The sequence below is a fragment of the Chelonoidis abingdonii genome, chromosome 2 (genome assembly GCF_003597395.2).
Source record: "Chelonoidis abingdonii isolate Lonesome George chromosome 2, CheloAbing_2.0, whole genome shotgun sequence".
In the NCBI taxonomy this organism is placed as follows: Eukaryota; Metazoa; Chordata; order Testudines; family Testudinidae; genus Chelonoidis; species Chelonoidis abingdonii.
The window spans coordinates 211,193,475-211,201,477 of NC_133770.1; the positions used below are offsets into that span (position 1 = coordinate 211,193,475).

At 45.9% G+C, this 8,003-nt stretch overlaps 1 long non-coding RNA gene across 1 annotated transcript; it reads left to right on the forward strand.

Annotated features, from left to right (window-relative positions):
* Positions 1–4,831: 4,831 nt before the first annotated feature.
* On the forward strand, positions 4,832–5,826 carry LOC116839364 (uncharacterized). The gene is made up of 2 exons (XR_004377113.2): positions 4,832–4,956; positions 5,608–5,826. It is a non-coding gene; the product is annotated as an uncharacterized LOC116839364 (long non-coding RNA).
* The last annotated feature ends 2,177 nt before the right edge of the window (positions 5,827–8,003 follow it).

The window sequence follows — 8,003 nt, forward strand, 5'->3', positions numbered from 1 at the left end:
CTGCCCAAGACGCGTGCAGGGCTCAGTGAGCATCTGCACACACAGGTCCACCACCACCTAACACAGTGGGTCAACAGAAGAATCTCACCATCCTGTTACAATACCATTATAATCCCTGTTTTACTTCATTCCCACGGTAACTCCTGCCATGATGCTGATGAACCTTTATTTACCATTCAGTCAGCAGCAGCAGGGATAAAAAGAATCCACCTCAGCAGATTCCATTGTCCAGCACTGTTCCTGCTTCTGAATGTCATATAACCACTGCACACAATATAATAATCTTTTTTTCTTGTATTCTCCAACAGAACCATAAATAATTGAGTGCACTCTTACTGTCAGGGAGAGAGAAAACTCGCAGATAACTGAATTAAGTTCTCTCTTGAGATCAGAATAAGAAAACAGTGGCCACATCTGTACTGTCCACAACTGAATTTCTAGTCAGAATTGTCCCCTGCCTACTAATGTTTTTGTTGAAACATGATCCTGGTTCCCCTCTTCTGCATTATGGTTAAGTTAGTGCTTGAAAGGGGCAGGTCTACACCTCCTACTGGAGGGAAATTATTATGTCCTAGTGAAAAGATTTTGAGGAATTTTATATTGCTTTCCGGGATTAATAGAAGAAAGACTTGGTCAAATTTAACCCCTCTTTGCTTCAACACCCATTATCTGGTTAATTATCTAGTTAATGCATTATTCCATATCAACAACTTTTACTTACATAGGATACTCATATGGGGTGAAATTCTGTCCTCTTGAGAAGGCCAGCCCTAGGTGTCTATCACCGAACACCTATTTACACCTCTTAAAATACACTTTAAATGATCTACAAGCCTTATGCTAGCCCTTTGCACGAGGATGAATTTCACCCATGAAAGTTTTGCATAAATAAAGTAGCAGGAATTAGCCCATAGTGGGGTTTGGATTAAACAAAAATATCAACACATGAAACTTGCTGGGTTTAAGAATCTTTATGATGTAAGAATATGATAAAAAAAAAGGTTGATAAAGATCTCAGTAATTGATGGGCAAATAAGAGCATACCAGGGAACAGTGTGACATAGTACGTAACTAGGATATGCTTTTTTATCCAAGCAAAGTAAGCAGTATTGCCAACCCTGAACATTCAAAAATTGTGAGACAGGTTTCCAAAAAATCCTGAGACTGACTTACAGGATAGGTTTGTTTTTAAATAAAAATAAATGCTGTTTTTTTTTTATTTGCCTTCTGTTTCTGAGCTGTTAGCATGCACTTGAGACGCATTTTCAAGCTTTTCTTGGAATCATTAGACTTAAAAATGTACTTAGTTTTCAAATGAAAGCTGAGATTCTCACATAATCACTTGTCTGCAGGAGCCAGGGCTTTAAGTAAAACATCACATAGCATGATAAAGACACATGATAAAATGACTTAGATATTGGCATAGAAAGTACGCTTACTAAGTTTGCAGATGATACCAAACTGGGAGGGTTGCAACTGCTTTGGAGGATAGGGTCATAATTCAAAATGATCTGGACAAATTGGAGAAATGGTCTGAGGTAAACAGGATGAAGTTTGATAAAGACAAATGCAAAGTGCTCCACTTAGGAAAGAACAATCAGTTTCACACATACATGCGGACGATGGCACTGTCTAGAAGGAGTATGGTAGAAAGGGATCTAGGGTTATAGTGGACCACAAGCTAAATACTAGTCAACAGTGTGATGCTGGTGCAAAAAAAGCAAACATGATTCTGGATGCATTAACAGGTGTGTGTGAGCAAGACACGAGAAGTCACTCTTCTGCTCTACTCCTGCACTGGTTAGGCCTCAACTGGAATATTGTGTCCAGATCTGGGCACTGCATTTCAAGAAAGATGTGGAGAAATTGGAGAGGATCAGAGAAGGACCATCAAGAATGATTAAAGGCTTGAGAATTATGACCTATGAAGGAAGGCTGAAAAGAATTGGGTTTGTTTAGTTTGGAAAAGAGACAACTGAGAGGGCATGATAGCAGTTTTTCAGGTATCTAAAAGGGTGTCATAAGGAGGAGGGAAAAACTTGTTCACTTTGCCTCTAAGGATAGAACAGAAGCAATGGCTTAAACTGCCAGCAAGGGAGGTTTAGGCTGGACATTAGGAAAATGTTCCTAACTGGCAGGTGGTTAAACACTGGAATAAATTTCTAGGGAGGTTGTAGAATCTCCATCTCTGGAGATATTTAGAGTAGGTTAGATAAATGTCTATCCGGATGGTCTAGACCATGCTTCTCAAGGTGTGGTCCATGGACTGGTCCCCAGTCGCGAGCATCAGCATGCGATCTGAGGCGAGAGTCCTCATAGAGCGTCGAATAGATAATAATATGGCACCAGTCCCTGGCCCATTGGAAAAAAAATTGCCGGTCCCCACATCAGATAGCTTGAGAAGCACTGGTCTAGACAGTATTTGGTCCTGCCATGAGGGAGGGGACTGACTCGAAGACCTCTCAAGGTCCCTTCCAGTTCTAGAATCTATGACTCTATGAAAAACTATGAGAGTTTGAAACACAGAGTAAAGGCCAATGTTCTAAGGAAATTTCAATATATAATTTGTGCTAAACTATACTCCACCACTGTAGTATTTTCATACTAAATATTTTGTGCCTTGCTCAGCCTACTTTTAAGCAAAGCCACCTTCTATGTTGAAGCCAAAAAATCCACCAGTTCCTTGGAGTAGGCTTTATTAACAAGTACATAATAGATAACCAGAAATTCAGCTTGAGCCTTGCCACAGTCCTGTTGTTCCTAGGATTCCTACCTCATAAGTGTTCAGCCACACTCTAGATCAGGATGGGCAAACTTTTTGACCTGAGAGCCACATCAGATTTTGGAAATCGTATGGAGGGGCCGGTTAGGGGAGGGGGGCTTGGCCTGGCGCCCACCTCCATCCACCCCCCTGCTTCTTGCCCCCTGATAGCCCCTCGGGATCCCTACCCCACCTCTCCTGCTCCTATCCCTGACCACCCCTGGAACCCCACCCCTGACTGCCCTCCATCACCTCATCCAAACCCCCCCTCTTTCTTGACTGCCCTCCCTGGATTCCTGCCCCATCAACACTCCTTTTCCCTGTGTCCCCTGACTGCCCCTGGAAACCCCTGCCCCTGACTGCCCCTGCTGCCCCATCCAATCCCCCCTTCCTCCTAAACTGCCCCCCAGACTCTGCCCCATTAAACCACCCTCTGACCACCATGACCCCTATCCACACCCCGCCTGCCTGCCCTTACTGTGCTGCCTGGGAACGGTGGCTGGCAGCTCTACGCCACGCACCGCACAGCACAGACCACTGGGTCAGGCTGGCTTTGCAGCTGCACTGCCCAGGAGCTTTCAGCCCTGCCACCCAGAGCATTGCGCTGGTGGTGAGGTGAGCTGAGGCTCGGGCGAGGGGGGAACAGCAGGAGAGGGGTCGAGGGCTAGCATCCCAGACGGAGCTCAGGGGCCGGGAGGGGTTCTGCGGACCGGATGTGGCCCACGGGCCGTTGTTTGTCCACCTCTGATCTAGTTCCTCTGTTCTAAAGAATCACTCTCACCTTTCTTAATTATCTTATCTAAGGCGCTGTCTACACTACGCGTTTAAACGATTTTAGAGCGTTAAACTATTTAGGCAGCACCCGTCACACTACGAGGCCTTTATATCAATATAAGGGGCTCTTTAAATCGGTTTCTGTACTCCTTCCGACGAGAAAGTAGTAGGCGCATCTCTCTCTACCCCACCGCCTAGGTAAGGCTTGGGAATCACCTAACTGGAATGGATATGAGCAAGCACTCGAAGAAGAAAAGACGGTTACTCACCTTTGTAACTGTTGTTCTTCGAGATGTGTTGCTCATATCCATTCCACACCTGCCCTCCTTCCCCACTGTCGGAATAGCCGGCAAGAAGGAACTGAGGAGCGGGTGGGCCGGCAGGGCTATATATTAGGCGCCATACCAGCGCCACTCCAGGGGGCGACTTGCCGGCCCGCCGAGTGTTGCTAGGGTAAAAGTTTCTCTGATGGATGTGCACGCGGCGCGCACACACCTAACTGGAATGGATATGAGCAACACATCTCGAAGAACAACAGTTACAAAGGTGAGTAACCGTCTTTTTGTTCTCCCTCATACACCTCTACCCTGATGTAACATGGTCGTGGGGAGCCAAAAACCCCTACCGCGTTATAAGTGAAATGCCATTATATCGGGGTAGCAGCGGCAGGGCTGCAGCAGCGATTTAAAGAGCCTGGGGCTCTGGCCGCAGGGAGCCCTGGGCCCTTTAAATTGCCGGCAAGACCCGCTGCCGCAGCTCTGGAGTAGCAGCAGCAGGGCTCCAGCGGTGATTTAAAGGGCCCAGGGCTCCCCGCAGCAGCCCATGGCCCTTTTAATCACCAGTGGGCCCCACTGCCGCAGCCCCGGTAGCAGCGGTGGTGATTTAAAGAGCTCCAGGCTCTGGCCACTTTGGGGAGCCTAGGCCCTTTAAAGCGCCGGCCAAGCCCCGCTCCCGCAGCCCCGGGGTAGCAGCGGCAAGACTCCTGCGGTGATTTAAAGGGCCCGGGGCTCTCTGCAGCAGTTGGAGCCCTGGATCCTTTAAAGTGCCACTGGAGCCCCGCTGCTACCGCGCTATGTGCAAACCCATGTTATATCGGGTCACGTTATAGCAGAGTAGAGGTGTACTTCTGTGTCATTTTAATATATTTGTATTTATTAGTGGACACACCAATGAGGGAATGAAACACACAAAGAGTGGGTAGAAAGTAGTTTCTCCTAAGAAGGGTTTATTTAAAAAAACAATAACAAGGAATATTTAATCTGTACTCAAGTCACTTGTGAATCTCTAAACAGGGCCGTCCAGGTTGGCACATTGAATGCTCTGCTATGGCTGGAACTATTCTGGGAGAGTCGATGGACATTCATGGAGGGGGATTTGATCTTCGATTCCCCCACCATGACAATGAATTGGCACAGTCTGAGGTAGGTGAATATTCACCATCTGTCTTTTGTTTCTATTATAAAAACAATTATACCAGAAAAGCCCAGAAACCCCAAACTCTTAAAGGACAGTTTCCCTTATCTGGTGAAATAGTGAAATTGATCATATCCAAGGTGGTGATAAATGCACAAAGGAGAAAAATGGAAGAACAGATTTTTTTTTAATTTTTCCTCCTTTTTCTTTGGTTACTGTAATCTTGGATATTTATAACTACAGTAGGAACAAATTGTCTGAGAAAAACCGAGTTCTTACTCTCGGGTTGGGTGCAGCAATTCATGAGGTACATGCACGGAATCCGATGCTGAAACTGGATCTGCGCAAGTGGGAGTCTGCATCTGTTTGGAGTCCACTGGAGTCAGTGGAGCTCCAGGCAGATGCATGTGCCCATGCAGATCCAATTGTAGAATTGGGGGCATAATCTGAACAGTATTTTCGCTTTAAAAGAGTAATATTTTATGATTCCTGATCATGTTTAGGAAATGTACCTTCAGAAAATCCTTTTTGTATCATCGTGGTGCTTTTGTTTTGTTACATTTTTTCCTGTTCAGAAACCTTATGCGTGTGGACATATGTTGTGGTTTTTTGTTTTTTTTTAAACAAACGTATCCTTTCTGTTTGTGGTTTTGCTGCAGGCATACTTTGAAAATGATCACTGGGTTCGATATTTTTTGCACACTGGTCATTTAACAATTGCTGGCTGTAAAATGTCTAAATCTTTAAAAAACTTCATTACTATCAAAGATGCGCTGAAGAAACATACAGGTAAAATCTTATTTGAGGAAGAAACACTTTTTTATGCAGCTTGTAAAATGTATTTTTAAAGAAAATTAAGCCAAGAAAAGTAGCAATTTTTTTTTCAATACTCAATCGTGGACATTGTAAACACTCTCGCATTCTCATGCAGTCTATGCTGAACCAGAACCTGCAAAGCCAGGCGAGGAGGAGGCGGCGGTTAGGGCAGCGCGGCGAAGAGAGTGATGAGGACATGGACATAGAATTATCTCAAACTTGGCGGGCCCTGCTCTTTGGCAATCCTGCTGGTAATGGGGGCAAGTTCTAGCCATTGAACGCCGATTTTGGGCGTGGGAACAAGAACAGACTGGTGGGACCGCATAGTTTTCCAGGTGTGGGATGATTCGCAGTGGCTGCGAAACTGTCGCATGCATAAGGGCTCTTTCATGGAACTTGTGACTTGCTTTCCTGCCCCTGAAACTCCATAATACCAAGATGAGAGCAGCCCTCACAGTGGAGAAGCGAGTGGCAATAGCCTCTGGAACTCTGCAACGCCAGACAGTACCGGTCTAGCTCGGGAATCAATTTGGAGTGGGAAATCTTACTGTGGGGCTGCTGTGATGCAAGCAGCCAAAGCAATCATTAAGCTGCTGCTACAAAAGGTTGTGACTCTGGGAACACGTGAGGTCATAGTGTGATGACTTTGCTGCAATAGGTTTCCCTAACGGTGGGGGGGCGATAGATGGAACCCATATCTCTATCTTGGCACCAGAGCACCAGGGCACCCAGTACGTACCCACAAGGGGTACTTTCAATGGTGCTGCAAGCACTGGTGAATCACAAGGGACGTTTCACCAACATCCAGTGGGATGGCCAGGAAGGTTTCATGACCGCTCACGTTTCAGAAGCACTGCTCTGTTTAAACTGCTGCAGTAAGGAATTACTTCCCAGACCAGAAATAACAGTAGGGGAAGTTGAAATGCCTATAGTTATCCTGAGTGACTCAGCCTACTTGATGCCATGGCTCATGAACCATACACTGGCAGCCTGGACAGTGGTCAGGAGCTGTTCTACTACAGGCTGAGCAAGTGCAGGATGGTGGTAGAATGGTGCATTTGGCATTTAAAGGCACGCTGGCGCACATTACTCACTCGCTCAGACCTCAGCCAAACCAATCTCCTTTGTTATGCTGGCTTGCTGTTGCTCCAAATCTCTATGAGAGTAAGAGGGAGACCCTTATAGCGGAGTGGAGGCTGAGGCAAATCACCTGGAGCTGATTATGCTCAGCCAGAACCAGGCAATTAGAAGAGCAACAACGAAGTGGTGCGCGTCAGAAGAAGCTTTGAAAACGAGTTTCATCACAGGCTAGGGTTACGGTGTGACTGCTGTGTTTGTTTCCCTTTTAATCCCCCCCCCGCTTTATTGACTCCTTCCTGTAAGCAACCCACCATCCCCATTCGATTACAGCTTGCTTAAGGAAATAAGTCACTATCATTTAAAAAATCATGTATTCTTTATTAAAAGTTATTCCCGTAAGCAACCCACTCTCCCCCTTTGATTACAGCTGCTTAAAGATAAAGTCACTATTTTTTAAAAATCATGTATTCATTATTAAAAAGTCATTATAAAAGGGAGAGAAATGACAGGGTATCCCGGTTGTGGTTTGGGAAGGATAGGAGGGGAAGGAAGGCCATTAAACACATTTCAAGTAATGACAGCTTTTGGTTGACTGTCCACGGAGTGAGTGGGGCGGCGTGCACGAAGCCTTCCCCAACATTTTACACATCTGGGTGAGGGAAGATATGGAACATGGTGAGTGGTGGAGGTGGTTACAGGGGTGAGCGCACTCGTGACCCGCTGTCTTCCTGAAGCTCCACCAGACTCGTCGAGGATATCAGTTTGAATCACACAGCAGCTCAGCTTGCATGCATCCCCCCCACCGCTGAGCTGATCTTCTGCTACACCTCTGATCTTCCTGCTGCCACTCTCATCTCGAGCATCTCTCCTATCCTCATGTTTGGTCCGTCCTGTCCTCACATTCACTGGCTCTTTCCTGTATTTGCTACCACGTCTTTCACTCATTCAGATGAGCTCTTTCATTGAGGTTACTTCCATGATTTTCCAAGAACATTTAATCTCGTCTTCTTTTGCCTCCCTTACTGAGCTTAGCCTTCAGGATGGAGTAGGGAGGCTTGAAAAATTTGGCAGCTGCATGAGGGAGGGAAAGGGAGAGAAGTATTAAAAAAGATCGTTTTACAGACAATGGTTATACTCTTTCACAGTGACAACACTCTTC